This window comes from Microcebus murinus, chromosome 15 (genome assembly GCF_040939455.1).
Source record: "Microcebus murinus isolate Inina chromosome 15, M.murinus_Inina_mat1.0, whole genome shotgun sequence".
In the NCBI taxonomy this organism is placed as follows: Eukaryota; Metazoa; Chordata; class Mammalia; order Primates; family Cheirogaleidae; genus Microcebus; species Microcebus murinus.
The window spans coordinates 65,272,946-65,292,059 of NC_134118.1; the positions used below are offsets into that span (position 1 = coordinate 65,272,946).

At 40.0% G+C, this 19,114-nt stretch overlaps 1 protein-coding gene across 7 annotated transcripts in view; it reads right to left on the reverse strand.

The window, feature by feature from the left end:
- The window catches only part of TENM3 (teneurin transmembrane protein 3), a 2,406,934-nt gene that overhangs the window by 453,658 nt on the left and 1,934,162 nt on the right, over positions 1–19,114 (reverse strand). The gene's annotated exons all lie outside the window — the stretch shown is intronic.

Here is a 19,114-nt window from a genome sequence, read left to right on the forward strand (position 1 = left end):
GTATGAACACTGACTAGTCCCGTGGGAGTTATCCCTCCATCTAAGGCCAGGAGAGGAAGAAAGAAAATGGCAGCTGTACAGAAGCAAAGGAGTGTGACAGAGAAAGAGAGCCGAGACACATATTGCAAGTACCTAGTTTAAAAATTGTAGTAAAAGGGGATAAATTCATGGCCGAAATCTTGCTAAACTGAATACCATCAAAATGCCGATTCTGAATAATAAATCTCTTCCATGTATCTGTGGATGGCTCACTACAGAACGTTTATTAGTCTGATCACACTTAATTTTCTCATTCAAAAAATTCTTCGGCATAGCGTTCATAGCATATTTTGAGATACTAAATGCTAATTTTGGTGGCATACTGAAAGAAAGAAAAGACTCAAAATGACAGTGAAAAGTCATACACAATTTTCATGTAATTATTTCTACAGTAAACCAATGCCTAACAGTGTCAATAAAAGAATAACAGCAATGTCACTCGCTGGCCTTCAGGACTCGTTATTCACAATCTGTTGCTTTTTTTTTTTTTTTTTTTGCAGAGCCTGTTTATTGCCTCTTCCATACTTCCGGGGAAGAATGCACACATGTTTCAGTGAACATGTGAGAAGTTCTGAAACTGAGTTGAGTTGAAGTCTGAGTTGATAAGCGGTGATAGCCAAAGGCACCATGTTCACAACTAGAGCAGCTCAGCTTTCTGAAAGCTAAACCCCACCTTTAGCTTGTGTCTTCCTGGTGCAGGAAAAAGAAAAAAGAGGAGAGGAGAGGAGAGAAGTAGGGAGGGGAGGAAAAAGAGAGAAAGAAAGAAGAAAAGAAAGAGAGAAAGAAAGAAAAAGAAAGAGAGAAAGAAAAGAGAGAAAGAGAGAAGGAAGGAAGGAAGGAAGGAAGGAAGGAAGGAAGGAAGGAAGGAAGGAAGGGAGGGAGGGAGGGAGGGAGGGAGGGAGGGAGGGAGGGAGGGAGGGAGGGAGGGAGGGAGGGAGGGAGGGAAGGAAGGAAGGAAGGAAGGAAGGAAGGAAGGAAGGAAGGAAGGAAGGAAGGAAGGAAGGAAGGAAGAAAGAAAGAAAGAAAGAAAGAAAGAAAGAAAGAAAGAAAGAAAGAAAGAAAGAAAGAAAGAAAGAAAGAAAGAAAGAAAGAAAGAAAAACACAAGGCAGAAAGAAAGAAAAACACCACCTTGACAGATTGATATCACTTTAGCAGTACCTTTCATTCACGTGCAGCACATGAATAAGCCAAAGCACAGTGGTTGAAAGCTCCTGCAGGGCAATCATAGCTCTACCCCTGTGGTCCCCAGCCCCCTGGGCCATGCATGGACTGGTACAGCACATGGCCTGTTATGAACCAGGCTGCACAACAGGAGGCTTCATCTGTATTTACAGCCACTCCCTGTCACTCACGTCACTGCTTGAGCTCCACCTCCTGTTAAATCAGCAGCTGCATTAGATTCTCAGAGGAGCCCGAACCCTACCATAAACCCGCATATGAGGGATCTAGGTTGCTTGTTCCTTATGCAAATCTAACGCCTGATGATCTGAGGTGGAGCTGAGGCGGTGATGCTAGCGCTGGGGAGCAGCTGCAAATACAGATTATCATGAGCAGAAAGGTTGACTGCACAATAAATGTAATGAGCTTGAATCATCCCCAAACCATCCCCCCCACTCTTGTCCATGGAAAAATGTCTTCCATTTTTGAATCTGGTCCCTCGTGCCAAAAAGGTTGGGGACTGCTGATTTACATAACCTACAAATCCTCTGGTCTGTATCCATGCAAAACAGTTTTAAATGCCATTCCCATCTCAGATTAAATGCTATTTTGGATAAAAGGGTTGAGAGGCAAGTGGAGTATTTTCTGTTTTATTGCACCATAATTTTTTATTCAACTACTCCACATCCTCTTCTACTTCAAAATTCACAGTCACTCCAACAGAAAAACCTACTCTAATATTGTCTACCTTTGTGTCTTATACATAGTAGGTCTTCAATAATCAATAATAATTTATGCAAATTTTGATGAGACTAGAAATGATTTTAGCAGAAACGCAAATTAGCTTGAAAGAGAAAAGATAGCACAATATTGTCTGCAGGGCATCTCCTACTTGCTACTACTAGATTTACTTCATTTGCTTTTGCAGTAATTTTTTTTCACTTGCCAATCCCCTACAGTCTTCATAGTCTATTTCAAACTTTCCTCTTGAATAATGGGAATGTGATGATCTAGCAAAAAAACCTATTCTAACAAAGTCATGCTATAACATTTATCTCTTCATGACCTTTATTAAAGTGAAATTTATACCTGGAAAAAAATAATCGTTGAGCGGAATATTCTAATTATAATCATGTGATATAAAAACAAAAGGAGAAACTTTCAAAGTAAAAATTAAACCATTAAAAATTACTATACACAGTTAATATGAAGATTCTACAGTCCTGGGGTGCTAAAAAGTTGCTGAATAGAAACTAGAAGAAGTCTAATGTCCATAGTGAAAATTTATTGAGCACTCACTAAACATTCATCTTACATGCATTACCTCATTTAATTTCTACACCAAACCTATAAGATTGGTTCTTTTATTAATCCCTTTTACACATTAGGGAACCTGGACTCAGACAAATTAAGTCACTTACCCAAGGTGATACATGTGTTAAATAGCACAGCAAGGGCTCAAAACCAGATCTGCATGACACAAAATTTATACGTTTGACATTGACACTGTGTTGACTACTAGGACAGGTACACTAGTCACGTTAGGTAAAACGAAATGGTGGGTAACATCAATTCTCATGTTTTACTGTGACAGCTTTTAAGGCAAAGATGGTCATCTGCCGAAATAACAGAAATGTTACTCTTATGTCATAATATTGCTCAGTGGGGCTCTGGTAAAACCCTGACACGTGCCAGCATCAGTGGAGCAGGCAGTCAGTGGCATGTCCCAGCACAGCAACCAACCTGTGAAATCGCCGAGTTGAAAAGGCCGGTGCTCAAACATCAGCACCGATGCAAATAATTCCAGCTTTCATTTTGATACTGAGTTGCACTAAAAAAGGATCTATACTAATTTCAACAAGGTATGTTTAAATGAAAAACAAATTCTACCCATGTTTCATGGCACAGTTTATGAGAGAAATGGGTTTCATGAGTGAAATTAAGATAGGTTCCCATCCCCGAGAATGCTGCAATTCCCATAACTAATCACCCATAAAACCTATTACAAACAAACACTAAGAAAAACTCAAAAAGCATATAAGAGTGATGAAATTTCCACCTCGATGACTGATAAAGCAAGATATATCAAAAATCAACTGAGCTGGAAAAATGACAGACTGTGAAGAGGGGCTTAGGGTGATATGTGGTCAGGATCCTCCATTAGTCAAAGTGGTGACTCTTAATACACGGATATTTCAGGACTTCCTACCTGGACACTCACTTCTTAATGAGAGGAGTCTGTCTTCTCACATGGAAATTAGAAAGAATGCCTCCAAAGCCAGCACTCTAAAGGAAAAACGACTTATCCGACAAACAGCTCTCCATCTGAACCTTAGGAAAGCCCCAGCTATCCTTCTATGTGAGAATTAGATAAAAGACACATTTATCATGTGCGCTTTAAATATTGCTTTCTGAACCAGTATCTTTGGCTTCGAGTTTTATATCTTCTTTTAGCATTGCTTTGGGCCAACCGTAATTAATGTTTCTATTTAACTTTTTAAGAAAAGACATTTGGTTTTGTTAAAAGGAAAATATTTCATGTATAAAAAGAAAACTAAATGTCACAGATTTCCAAATATCCTCTGCTATATATCTTACTTTTAAAACAGCTAAAACACAAACTCTCAGCAAAGTCAGTCTGCCTTCCAGACACTGGTGGAAGCTTCATAAAGTGACACTGAATAAATATGGGACTGAAAACATGACCTCACAAAGAATGACCCACAGGGAACAACAGCTTTCACGTCCAGATCACAGAGGCACCTTAAACATGACTCTCGCCTTCCACAGGCATCAACATAAAACTAAAATGCTAAGTGTCAGTTTATAAAGGACATAATAATCAAATCTCACAGGTGAGGAAGGGTGGGGTGGGGCATGGAAATGAGAAAAGGCCAAGGGAAATCACCTGTGGACGAATTCCAAAAAAGATTCCTTTAATTTTTTTGGTTGGATTTTCTTCTACATAAATTTTTGGCAAAATAGTCATTCTTTCCAGTGAAAGAAATTAATCCAGACATTCTTTAGATATTGGTTAGTAGGGCTCATAAAACAACTTACCAGTCTTTAAAAGAAAATGTAGTAGTCAAGTGAGTCCTTTCAGGCCAGCCTTTTCCCCCCCATTATATTGAAGCCCATGAGGCACATTAATGTGTACTGAGGAAGCCAGTGATTTGGAGCTTACCCTAACACGGAACTGCACACACGGGCTGTTTATCTTTCTCAGCATAGGCCCACTGACTCCCTGTCTTTATTGCGGCGTGCTACACATACTCTCGGTGCTAGAGTGCAGCCAGGTTGTCACTGAAAAGGCAAATTGCCTTTTATGGCTGTATATGCTCAACTTCCTCTTCCCAGTGTATTCATTCTGTCACTTCAAAAGAAGCATCATTTTTTTTTTACAAAAAGAAAACTATGTCATCTGCAAAAAGCCAGTGGTGTGTTCTATTGTAGATAGTGTCAGAAGAGACTCCTCTCCTCTGATGAGTCCAGAAGTGGGAATTTTCAAGATGCTCTTAAATGTGCATTTCTTTTTCGTTTAATTGATTATTCATGAGTTTAAAATAATTAAACAAAAAAAAAATCTGAAATTGACAGTAATATTTTTCTAGCTAACCTCAATTAACTTCAGCCTCTCTTCTAAATCTCATCATGCTACCTGTCAAAACTGTACCTCGTGCTGAATGGGGGAGGGGTGGGGAGTGGATGGAATAAAAGCTAATAATATAGGGGAAAATATATTATTTTTATTGATATGATTTAAAAAATACAACAAACTGCATACAGGCAAGCTCAGACAAATGCAAAGTTTGGTTGTATTTTTAAGTAAAGGGAGGAAGAAATTTTGGGGGCATATACAGGTGAGATGGAACAGTGTAAACTTTGGTTAGCATATGGCTGACTCTATCAGATTGCAAAGGTCCTGCCAAAGTGAAGAGCTTTTATAAAAGTCAAAGGAAATATATTAATAGGAAACAGTGAAAGGAAACTTGTATATGGGTTATTAATCATCCTTGCTACTGAGGTTTAATATGCACAAGATGTAGTCCTCTCCATTTTTCTTTTAAATGTATATTTTATTTTTCTTTATAAAGGATAGCTTTATAATTCAAAAGCAACAAAAAGCAAATGTATAAACAGAACACTTTTTTTCCCCTATAAATCATAGCTAGGCTTGAAATGCCAGGCTAAAAGAGATCAAAGGTCATTTCAGCACAAAATGAAGTCAATTATTTTGGAATCCATCATTACACTGAATTGTTTATGAAATGGAAAGTCCATCATGTTTCTACCCTTTTTCAAAATTCCACTGTTTTGCAGCAGTCTGGGTAGATTCTGTGGATTGTGGAGAAGCCTCAGCCTCCCAGTGTGCTTGCGGAAGCTCTAGAAGTTACGGGCAATAAATATGCCAAACTAGCTAGAGAATTCCGCAGCTGAGAAAGTAAGATATCAAGATTCTCTTCTGGTGTGTAGACACATAGCACTTTGAGTAAAGACTATAGAATTATCAATAGCAAGTGTAAGACAGGAGAAAACTCACCTCAGCTTCACTAGAGTTGATCCTCACCTCCCATCCCTAAGGCCAAGGGCGTGCACAAGCCATCACTAGGTGTCCACCTCACTGTCAATAACAAAATCCTCCAGGTGTTTAATTCTACCGTCAGACCTGTGACATGGGAGTATGGACTCAGCCAACACCTTAACGTTAAAATGTGGGACATCAGATCCCATAACTCAAAATAGAGAAAAGAACAAGCCAATGTAATTTCTGTCCCCTTTTCAACTGTAGGGAGCCAATTGTCACTTTCAGTATAGTTTCCCTCCCTCTCCTTCTTTCCTCCCTACCTTCCTCCTTTCCCTTCTTTTGTCCTCCCTTCCTTCTTTCAGAAAAAAAAAATTGTTTTGGTAAATGATGGTCTACTTGAATATAGCAGGTCTTTTATTCCATTCATAGCAAAATGGGAAATAATCACTCTCTGCTCATAGAGTGAGGTAGGCACGCCCTAATGGCACATTGGGCTGTCTCGTTATAACACCCCTACCCCCACCTCCCCACTGTCCTTTGCATCCTCAGCCATCAGTCATTTTTCAATCATGTGACCTCAGTAGGTAATTTAACTTACTTGTCTCATCTCTACAATGGGGGATAATAACACCTTGCCTCTCTGGAAGTAAAAGGTTGGCCTCAATTATTCTGAGTTGCCTGCTATCTCTAAGATCTATAATTTAGAGATTTCTCAAAGACAGAGAGTGTTCGTTCTTAATATCTCTGACCTTGATCCGCAGTATAATGTCAGCCTTCCCGTGTGACATGAGCAAAGATAAGCAGCATTATGGGTCATCTGCTGTTTTTTTAAAAATTTTGTTTCCTTATCTCGTATCACAAAATTAATTAAATCTAAATCTATACTCTTCAACTGGAGCAGAACAGGCTTTCCTTTTCCTTCCCTCTGTTTGTTCCACATCGATCCAATGAGGCGGGGAGAGTTTGTAAAGTTTTACTTCAGCATTTCAAAAAATCACCAACAAAGAAGATGCTTTGAATTATAAACCTAGTTTTACAAAGAGATGTACAGAAATGGCATTGCTTGAATCTTTTTATATTTTCAACACAGTAGATGTTAATAACTAAGAGAAACTAGTGCAATTGATATTTTGTCACAGATTATTAGATAATCTGGTGTTGTTAAGGCCCCATTATACTGAATAAGCCCCAGCCAGATGGTTTCCAACCGCTCCTACCGTTCACCTTCACTTCTCAATCTCCAAGAGTCTATTCTGCAGCCGGCCGGTCTGCTGCCTCTTTCTTTAAATGTGCTTCAATCGTTGGAGCATCATTTTTTTCTAGCCTTCACTTTGATATTTCTTCCTTTCAATTCTCTTATTCCTCTGTATGCCTTTCTACCTTATTATTTAATTCCAAGACTGCGCTTTCCTGAACAATCTTTAAGTCTCTCAATCTGAGGTCCATTTCTATTTAATGTTTTACTGAAAGTTTCCTTTCTCCCTACATCAGTTTCCTTATGACAAGAGTAGAAGCCAACATGTGAAAATGAACATCCTATTGTAACAGAAAGGAGTGCAACAGAAAAGTGCACAATTTGGCAAAATGTGCCCCACTTTAGGGAAGGCTATCCAGACTGACAGCAGTTCAAATATTTGTATTTGAAGAGAGAATCTACTAGATGGTTCATCTCCCTGAGAAATCCTGGAGTGTCTGCCATGACTTCACAGGCCCTTCTGAGGAGTTCCTAGCTCATTCACATACTTATTCGCTCAACAACTACTTCTCAAGGACCTACAATATGCCAGGCACTGTGCTAGGCACCAGGGATGGAAGCGTGGATAACAGAGATGCCTGTTTTCCTACAGCTTTTAGTTCAGCAGCAAGAAGCAGAACAAAAAATAAATAAGCAAATACAAATAAATAATTATAAATTGTGAGAGTTGCTACGAAAATATCAGGTTGCTAAAATGCAGAACAGCAAGGTGAGTATGTGTGCTGGGAGAGGGAGGATTCTTTCTGAAGAAGGTGATGTATTTATTCCCCTGGGTACAGGCTGAGAGGAGATACACCGAGTGGTCCGGGGGCCTGGGCAGAAGCCATGGCACAGGCCGAGTGTCCAGCAGCATGCACCACAGGCAGAGAAGAGGCCAGAGAAACTCCCAGAGTGTGAATGGGAAGGAGCAGTAGATGAAGAGAGATGGACTGTGTCACTTCAACTTCATTGAGTCCCAGGCCTGGGACAGAGGAACTAAGGTATGGTCGGGTCCTGGATATTCTCAAATGACCTAGCTTGCCCTGTGGCCTCTTATCTACTCCCCTTGCATCACACAAAACAACTACTGAGGCCTTCTACCCTCTCTGGACTTGCCACCTAAAATAACCTAAATTGCAAAAAAGTGGAGCTTCCACACCACAAGAAGCTATTCCAAGTACATGGTTAGTGTGCACTGCTGGGAATTCACACGTAGATGTGTCCTGAACTAAGGCATCGTGGGGGGCCGGGACACTGAAGATCACACGATACCTTTAGGCTTCCATCTAAGAAGTAGTAAAGAAAAGATCCTAAACCACAGAATGGTCAATTACCATTTTCCTCATGTATTGTGAGAAGAAGTACAGAAATAAAATAATCTACTTATTTAAAAGCAGCACTTTTACTTTAAAGATCAAGAAAATCCAGAAATATAATTTATCCATATTATCTGAATAAGTGTATAAATTATTTATTTCAGTATTGGGTCAAACCATAGGAAAGTGACACTACTCTACTATTTTTGATCTACGTCAGTGACATGATTCCACAAATAAGCAAATAATCGAGTTGATAAAGTCATGTTTATCAGAGTTTACCAACTCTGGTTTACCAACCAATGAATATTTGGTTTTGGACAGTGTGTCAGCACTTTATTTTTATCCAACCATTGTGCCAAACACTTGCGATTGTCAAGAAGAATCCATTCTTCATCACACATAAACAATATGGTGTAGAAATAGTTCACCTTTATATCGTGACAGCAAAAAAAGGCAAGCTTCCAGACGATTTCTCTTCTGACACTCATTTAATTTGTGTGGAAACCATCTATCCAGCTTCTTTACATTGCCCTGTTGTTTCAAATGGTCCGATGTTGTTTAAATAGTAATGTCAAACCTTGCTAATTCATGTGTAGGTTGAGATGGATTCACTTCGACTTCAGCTTCCAGCTCATCATTATCCACCTTGGTCTCAGGTCACCCAGATGGCTAATATTCAGGATTAAAATCACCAGAACAGAACATCTCAAACCAGCAATGCTCATTAGCCACATCCTTCCCAAACACTCCATTGATATTTTGAGCTGTCTGTGCTGCATTTGTTGCACGATGGAACTCATATTTGAAAATAACAAGAATTTTTGACTTATCCATGGTTTCACAAAAATTGCTCTAAAAAAATTGAAAGATAATCATAAACCAAAATGTGCATTTGGAAGAATAAGGATGTACCTTCACAATAAAAAAAAAAAAAGAAGTGTCAAAGTGAAATGTCAGAGATATCAACTGTAAAACTTAGTACTTAAGGAAATAGGACATTTCATACTTAATAACCTTAATCTTTCTGACATTTCAGTTTAGGCACATACGTTGGTTAATTGTACTAATTCTTGTTTGAGATATAATAAACTAACCTTTTGCTATGAAACTGGAACTTTTGTATTTAATGACCTAATTAATATTTATTCCTCATAATGAGTTGAATAATTGTTTTTCAATTTTTCTTTCTTTTTAAAAAATTTATTTTAGGAATATTATGGGGAGACAAATGTTTTGGTTATATAAATTCCATTTGTACCATTTGAGTCAATATTATAAGTGTGCCCATCTCCCAGATAGTGTGCATTCTATCCATTAGGTGTGGATTTACCCATCCCCTTCTCCCCACGCCCACCTGCTTGATTTCCATATGAATATGTAATATGAATAATTATTAATCCATAATATGAATATTATTAATTCATAATAATATGAATGTTATTTCCATATGTACACATAAGTGTTGGTTGATTAGGTCCAATTTAGCAGTGAGTACATGTGGTGTTTGTTTTTCATTCTTGTGATTCTTCACTTAGAAGAATGATTTATAGTTAATACAAGAGTTAATACAAGAATTGACCATTTTTTATGACTAATATTCCATGGTATACATATATCACATTTTATTAATCCATTCATGTATTGATGGATACTTGGGATGTTTCCACATCTTTGCAATTTTTTGTGAATTATGCTGCTATAAACATTCAAGTGCAGGTGTCTTTTTCATAGAATGTCTTTTTTTCCTTTGGGTAAATACCCAGCAGTGGGATTGCTAGATAAAATGGTAGGTCTACTTTTAGTTCTTTGAGGTATCTCCATACTACTTTCAATAGAGGTTATACTAGTTTGCAGTCCCACCAAGAGTATATGAGTATTCCTATCTCTCCACATCCATGCCAACATTGTTTTGGAACTTTTTGAAAAAAGCCATTCTCACTGGAGTTAAGTGATATCTCATTGTGGTTTTGATTTGCATTTCCCTGATGATTAGAGATATTGAGCAATTTTTCATATGTTTATTGGCCATTAGTCTATCTTCTTTTGAAAATATTCTGTTCATATCTTTTGCCCACTTGTTAATGGGGTTGTCTGGTTTTTTTCTTGCTGATTTGCTTGAGTTCTTCATAGAGTTTAGTTATCAGTCCTTTATCATATGTATAGCATGTGAATATTTTCTCCCAATCTATAGCCTGTCTATTTGCTCTAATGATTGTTTCCTTGGCTGTACAGAAGCTTTTTGACCAGGTCCCATTTATTTATTTTCGTTGTTGCTGTGATTGCTTTTGGGGTCTTCTTCATAAATTCTTTGCCTAGGCCAATGTCTAGAAGTATTTTTCCAACATTTTCTTCTAAAATTCTTATAGTTTCATACCTTAGGTTTAAGTCTGTTATCCATTATGAATTAATTTTTCTGAGTGCGGGTCCTGTTTCAGTCTTCTACATGTGGCCATCCAATTTTCCCAGCACCACTTACTGAATAAGGATTGTTTTCCCCACTGTATGTTTTTGTCTGCTTTGTCAAAAGTCAGATGGTCATAGGAGGATGATTTTATATCTGAGTTCTCAGTTCTGATCCATTGGTCTATGTCTTTGTTCTTGTGCCAATACCATGCTGTTTTGATTACTATAGCCTTGTAGTATATCTTGAAGTCTGGCAAAGAGATGCCTCCCAATTTGTTCTTTTTCCTTAAGGTTGTTTTGGCTATACAGGGTCTTCTCTGTTTCCATATAAAGCACAGAAGTAGTTTTCCTAGATATGCAAAAAATGATACTAGTATTTTAATAAGGATTGTACTGCATCTGTCGATCACATTGGGTAGTACAGACATTTTAACAATGTTGTTCTGCTGACCCATGAGCATGATATATTTTTCTATCTGTTTACTTCCTCTGCTATTTCCTTCTCCAATATTTCATAGTTCTCCCTGTAGAGGTCCTTTACCACCTCAGTTAAATATATTCTTAGGTTTCTGATTTTCTTTGTTGCTGTTGTAAAAGGTATTGAGTCTTTGATTTGGTTCTCAGCTTGACTGAGCGAGGATTTCAAGCCATTTACATTTATTGAAAGAATTAATAAGTGGGGTGGATTTCTGTTCTTCCTGTTGCATAGAACTTTATTGCTGTTTTACCTCTTGAGCCATTGTGGTGACTGGGTTCTGACCTTTAGCTTTTGGGGGTTTTTACCCTAGTGGGCATCTATCATGCTGATCCATGGATAGTGCAGGTCTGAATATTTCCTGCAGGGCAGGTCTGGACTTGGCAAATTCCCTCAGCATTCGCTTATCTGGAAAAGACTTAATTTCTCCATCAAATGTGAAACTTAGTTTTGCAGGCTACAAAATTCTAGGCTGGTAGTTGTTTTGTTTAAGAAGATTGAAGATGAAGGCCTTCTGCCTCTGGTTGTAAGGTTTCCACTGAGAGGTCTGCTGTTATCCTGATGGGTTTTCCTGTGTAGGTCAACTGGTGCTTATATCCAGTGGCTTGTAGAATTTTCTCTTTCTCTTTGATTTGGCCTAGTTGAATACTGTGTGTCTTAGAGATGTTTTATTTACTATGAGTTTTCTGGGAGTTTGATGACCATCTTGTATCTGGATATCTGGATCTCTGGTGACACTGGGGAAGTTTTCCACAATAATACCCTCAAATAGATTTTCCATTTTCTTCTTCTCCCTTAGTGATATCTATAATTCATTTGTTTGTTCACTTTGTACAGTCCCATATCTAAGTAATTGCTCTACTTTTATTGTTTTCTTCTCCGTCTCTTTAAATGATTGGGTTAGTCTAAGAGCCTTGTCTTCCAGCTCTGTGTTTCTTTTTCCTTGGTTTAATTTGTTGCTGAAACTTTCTGCTGCATTTTGAAACTCCCTGAATGACTCTTTGATTTCTTTAAGTTCTATTCTATCCTTCCTCATTTTGTCAGGCTGTAGAGTGACTTTTTCATTAATTTCCCAAAATATTTTTTTGGCTTCTTTTTGATGGCTTTCAACTTTCTCTTCAATTCCATTCATCTTATTTGCCATCCATATTTTGAATTCCATTTCTGTGTAGTTGGAGTTCACTGTTGTAGATCCATTGTGACCCCTTGGGGGTGTTGATCTGTTTTGATTTTTCAAGTTGTCGAGGTTCTTTTGCTGGTTTCTTCTCATCTGAACCTTCTCTTCCAAATTCCGATTTAATAGGTTTGCAAGACTCCTGTTCCTTGCTGGGGACTCCCCAGATAGTTGTAGAATATTCAAGTTGGGAGTGGGATGAGACTCTCTTTGCTGAGTCTGGTATTGTTTGGATTGCTCTAGCCAGGGGCTCCCCACAGAGGTAACCACAGCAGCTGGATAAGGTTTTCATAAGTTCCCAGGTTGTGGGCATTTGCTCAAATCAGGTTACAGTATGTTGGCAGCCTGAGGCTGGTGGTGGGGGGGTGTCCCTGGTGGGGTGGTGAACTTTGGAGCAGTTCTTCCAGCCTTGCTTTGTTGTAGAGGTTCTGGGGTTGGGTCTTGGGGTCCAGGTGCAGTGCTAGAGAACTGGGGACATTGTCTCAGGCCTGGCAGGAGTTCTGGATGCACAAGGGCTCAGAGCCTCAGAGCTGGGACTGGGAGCAGAACCTCTGAGCAGGGCCTCTCAGCCAAAAGTGGGGCCATGCAGATGGAAAGCCCATCTGAACTGGAGGACAGGGTCAGGGCCAAGCAAGCAGCAAGCAGCTTCTCAGGCACAGGAGTCCCATGGATGCCTGGTCAAGCTCACAGAGGTCGTAGCTCTCCATGACCCACCCAAGACTTGCCAAAGAGGTTGCCCAAGGCCTCTCGGGATGAACCCTGTTGCACCCGGGCATGGGAGTCTCTGAGTTAGGGCTGGGGTAGAGCCGGAAGCAAAGCCTCTGAGCAGGGCCGCCAAGCCAGAAGCAGGGCCATGTAGATGGCAAGCTGTACTGACCTGGAGGGTAGGGTTGGGGCCAAGCAGGCTGTAGGCTGCTTCTTAGGCACAAGGGTCCCTCAGGTGCCAGGTCAGATGTGCAGAGATTGTAGCTCTCCATGTCCCGCTGAAACCGTCACCCAAAGTCTCTCAATTTGGAGCCTGCTCCTCTTCAGTCAATTCCCATGCCCAGGTCCCACTGTACTCTAGGGGTAAAGTGCCTGGCTCCAAGTTCCAGGGTACAGCTCAGAGAAGCCACAAGTCAGTCCACTCCCTCCGCAGCCTGGTATAGACCCAGCACAGTGCATCTGAGAGTTCAAGATGGCTTTAGCTGTTGCCTGAGCCCCACAGCACCTGTTGTCTAGTGCAGTGTCTCTGCACATAGTCCCTGGCCTCAGCAGGTAGAGGGTACATGGGGGTGGTGGGTGCCGTCTTGCAGTTCAGTCCACACTGCACCGTCAGGGTGAACACGGCATCCCAGCACTCTATTTTCCTATTGTTCGTCTCGTGTTCTCTGATCTTGTTATATGTATCACCTGTCACCTTTTTTTCCACACCGAGTGTCCCGTGCTACTTCTCTGTGATTTCACAATGCTGCTTGAGGGACGTGTGATCCACATATAGGCGGCTGCCTGCACCTTTCACTTCTTTCCTTGGAAGCAGTGAGCTGGCAGACCCCCTCTAGTCCGCCATTTTTTCCCTCCAATTTTTCTTTCTTTCTTTCTTTTTTATTTGAATACATCTTTTAGTCAAAGAGTTAAATAATATTGCTGGCATCTTACAGCTAAGAAAACAAATCTTTAAAGAGATCAACCATAAAATATTGCATTAAAATGAGAATAATATATAATCTATCCTCCCTTACTTATATATATATGTCCCTATTTCTTCTCTCTCCAGTATCCTCTTTCCCTTTCAAATAAATGGAGATCTATATTTTATTTCCCAGAGGCATTCTATCAAAATGGGAAATAAAAAAAATTGTCCAGAAAATTAAGAACAAATTATCACAAGCATTTGTTTTCTTTTTTCTTTTTTTTAAACGAGATCTTTTATTTTAACCTTGTAATATTTTTTGGAAGTATGTATGGTAAAGGGAAAGTAAGACATCATGATCAAAGGCAGCAATCTGAGTATGAAGATTTCTTGCACACACAGTGGTGCCACATACAATACTGCAATTGATCTATCTGAAATAGGTTTTCAAACTGGAAGTTTATGCAAGCTAAAAATGTTAATGTCTCTGGCTCATTTGACAAACTCCACTAGTTACAGATAATTAGAATCCTGTAAATCTTTTGGTAGACCAAGGAATGCTCTGATTATAAACATCTCTGGCTTGGACATTTCTTTCATGATATATACCAAAATAACCTTCAAGAACAATTGGGGGGAAAATCCCTTATTGATTTATTTTGTATCATTATCAAGAAAAATCAACTTTGATCAGATACTGGGAAAGAGTTTCCATGTATTTAACTGTGAAACAGATATATGGGGTAAAATAAACATAATAAGATATTGACAATTTCATTATAACTTTAAAAATTATTGTATGAACCCAAACCACTTAAGTATAACTCAATTTTGTTTGTCCCCAGTTGGTCAGTTTTCTTATTTTAATTTTCAGACCTCGACAGCTAAAATATCCTTGGTAAACAGTTATATTTTCCCCTGTGAATGCCTTGTCCAGATGTCATACTTATTTCTTCCATGAAGCAAAGCATAAAGATAAAAACTCAAATAGTATGTGAAATGAAAAATAATCGGATGAAAGGTTTAATCACAATTTTTACTGCTTCCAGTTATAGTATTTGTTTTGCTCTTGCATATGAGCTCTGTTTTTTGAAACTTTATAGTATTAATATTTCTGTTTTTGCTATAAGGGTTACAATCTTAAAATATAAGGACTAGAAAAGCACATACACCACCAGTTTCATTATATATTCCCGAGTGAATGTGACACTATGTCTTATATCGCCAATAATATATATCACTGTTTCTTCTCTTTCTAGGAAATTTAATGAATCTAAATATTTACAGGAATTAATGTATATAAAATCATTTGGCATTCACATAAAATAATTATCTTAATCCATCACTCAAAATAGCATTGAAAAATGCCAATTCTTTATCAATAATGTTAAACTGCAGCCGCTGCCCTCATCCCATCTCTCAACATTTTAAGAATATAGGGCCATTAAATGTTTCAAAAAATAAGATGTAAAAAATATGAATAAGCAGAGCAAAATTATAGTCAAAATAAGTGTTGAGTCAAAAAAGGGACTTTTAGAAAACCATCATTGATGGACATATAAATTATGCTCGTCCATATTCTTATTTTCAGGATTTCTGAGTTACGTCTTAAAAAAAGAACAGCCCATCATTTTTAGGTGTGTCTATACATGGGAATCCAAAGTTTGATGGGAAATGATAACATTTGGCAGTCTTGGTAAATGTAAGGCGGTGGGCAGGAGTACAGCAGCTTTTGGGTTGGACTCCCAGAGCATTTCCTTAATTTGGATCTTGCCGGAACGTACTATTTCACTTCTAGCTCGCAGGCACTGGGAAACAACACCGCCTTTGTATCTCTTCACAGAGAGGGACACAAGACACGACCACGAGGACTTTCAAAGCTGTTTCCTACCCAGACCCTCTCACGTTGGTCAACTTCTGCCCCATGTCAATTCAACGCTAGCACGCCAATGCTTCTATCTTTCCCACTTAAAAAAACAGAATCTGCTTAGGGATTAAAGGTCAGGGTGGAAAAAAAAAAATACTGGAGCGAATGTTGAAAGTGGCTGCTGTGGGGTGGACCTAGAATCTTAAATCTAGAATCCAGATCTTAAATCCAGAAATCTTAAAATTTTGCCACTGGGAATCCTCAGACCTCCACTTCACAAATTGCAGGCTGATTCTAAGAAAAGAAAGCACTTCACAACTATGACAGGAGTTTCACAGTATTAGTAGGAACCCTCTTCTTAAGTGATGAGTTTTTTGTTTTTTTTTTAACTCAGCCAACCGTCAAAGGCAGAGATGCAGATGGTGGGTGGCTGCAAGGCTGACTCCAACAATTCTGTCTCTCTGGTAGATGAAATCCTGAGGTTCACCCTGCCCGTGATGGCCTAGGATACAGGGAGCACAGGAAAGCCCCAACCTCCCCAAATATCTCCCCGAGCATGCCACTAATTGTCATTGTCAAGGCATTTGGGTTAACAAGATCCTCTTTTAAAATGCAAATGTCCCCTGGGAGGGTTAAGCCTCATTCATACCTCAGTGCGAATTACTTTAATTAGATAATCAGATCTAATTAATTGAGGGCTCAGGGAAAGAGAGTTTTGATTGAGGAGGGCCGAAGGGAGGAAAAATTTGGAAGGGATTCGAGGATGGGGCCTCCGAAGGATGAGGCGGTGGCATGAGGACAGCGGGTTGCAAGGTGGTGAAGAGGTCCAGAAAGGAAAGAGCGTCCAAGGCAGACTCTGCTTACTCTTGTGTTTAGTCCAGGGTCACGGGGCACCAGAGCACCACTGAAGATGATCACCTCTCCCTTTAGTTAAAGGTTCCAGGATTCATTTGCAAGGTTGCAAGCCTCATCTTTCTCCAGTTCAAACTCACTGGGTCTGGCCAACTTCCTTATCTCAAGAAGGGTAGAAAGAGCAGGAGGAAGAGGAAGAGTGCGCCTCCATTACCTTTACTATAAGCAGGTCCCTACTGAGGTCTCCAGATTTCCCTGCATGGAAGGTTCGTTTCACCAGCTCAGCTCTTAAAGCCACGTGGCCTCTGACAGGTGGCCACCCTCCTTGCTGCCACCATTGTTAGCAAATCTGGTTTGGATGGAAGCTGCTTTGGGACCCCTGTGCCCAATCTTCCCAAGCACAGAAGGATGGGTGGTAGTGTGGGCAGCAGACCAGGTTCATGCCCTGACCGTAGAATCCACTTGCTAGGAAATTCTCAGAAAGTTACCTAACTTTTAAGGCTTCAGTTCTTCAGCTAAAAAATAGGGATTAAAGTACCTAACTCACAGGGGAGTGGCAAGGCTGAGGTGAGATGATGTACTGAAGCACTTAATGAAGGGCCCATCCCAAGCAAGCACGCAATGAAGGCAGTTGGTATCGGTGGGCGTTCATGACAGTGAGCCCGGCTCCCAGGCTGCACCTGCTCTCTCCCAGCCCTGGGCCTCTGATCAGGTCGTGCCCTGGTTTGGGACACTCTATCTCACCTCTCCCCTTTGTTAACACCTCTTCATCTTCATCTCTCAGCAGTAACACCTCTTCCTATGGGAAACCTTTGGGCAACACCCAGGCCCAGCTGGGCTTTCAAAGTGCTCCCTTACCATTTGTCACCTTAGTGTCACACAAGGTACCCTTGCCTATCAACTTCTATCTGCAAGCCCAGTATAAGTTATTTAAGGGCACAGAGCAAATACCCTGTGCACTATATCCCCAAAGCCTAGCACATACCAAGGGCTCAGTGCCTATTTTCAGAGAGACGGAAAGGGCAAAAAAAATCAAAGCATAAAGCATTTACCCATAGGGCCATGCAGATCTGTGACCTCAAAGGCATTGTGACAAAAACATATGTCTTTTTGAATTGGTGGATGATGTACACACAATCCTTTTCAAACAATACAGATAATCCTAACATTTTGTAACACTGGAAGAAGAGAACAAAAAATATTTTAGGAAAACATCTCTACTACTTGGCTAGATCCTTCAGGGACCAAAATTTAACTCTGCGAGACAAGCGATCTATTACTAAGATATGCAGTGTTCATTTTTCTAGAGGTGAATTTTACATAGAAAATATTCCCAAATGTGTATAAGGGTGGAATACCATGGCCATGTTTCCATAACACCACACTTAAGCGTGGTGCTCTTGGAGATGGTTCTGTTTTTGTTTTTCTCTAAACTTAGTTGCAGGTAACAATATGCTCACCTTCTAATAGCCTACATTCTCACAATGTCTTCAGAGCATCATATTTTTCTCATTAAAAGAAATATAGCGGTGCCAAATTGTTCTTTAGCATTGTAGTTTGTTCCATAAACAACAGAAGGCACTCATATGGCAAAAACAGCTTTTTCATGGGCTGAAAAAGGAAAAAAGACAAGCAAAAAAAAACCCAAAAATGTTTTGGGGAAAACTTTTTTTATAGGCCCGTATCTGAGATGTCCAAGTTTTAATAAGATTAAAAAGAAAATCATTCTAGAGAAGAATAACATAAGTATGACTCACAGCACATAACTGGAGTCTCCCTACCTCCTCTCAGCCCCACATGCACAGCTGAGTTTGGGATCCCAGAGTTCTTGGAGAGAACACTCTCCGTGAATGCAACCACTCCAGGCCACGTCTCTAGGTCCCTTGCTCTGCTCCTCAGTCTTTGAGTCTGTGTTCATCCACCACAGCCTCCAAAAAGACACCATGACGACACTCTGGAAGGCCAAGACAGGAGGACTACTCAAGGTCAGGAGTTCAAGACCAGCCTGAGCAAGAGCGAGACCCTGTCTCTAGTAAAAATAGAAAGAATTACTTGGACAGCTAAAAATATATAGAAAAAATTAGCTGGGCATGGTGGCGTATGCCTGTAGTCCCAGCTACTCAGGAGGCTGAGGCAGGAGGATGGCTTGAGCCCGGGAGTTTGAGGTTGCTGTGAGCTAGGATGACGCCACAGCACTCTAGCCTGGGTAACAGAGTGAGATTCTGTCTCAAAAAAAAAAAAAAAAAGCCACCATGATGAGGGATGGACATATATTGCCAACTCACACTGGCTTTGGTTTCCATCAAGGGCCTGACAATGAATTGGCTGTGTGACCTGGAGCACATCACGTGCCCTGAGGCTGCTTCCACGACTGCAACATGGGCATGGCGACACAACCAAGGCTCACATGGGTGGTGAGCTCTAGCTGATGTAACAAGGTACCAGCGTCCAGCCA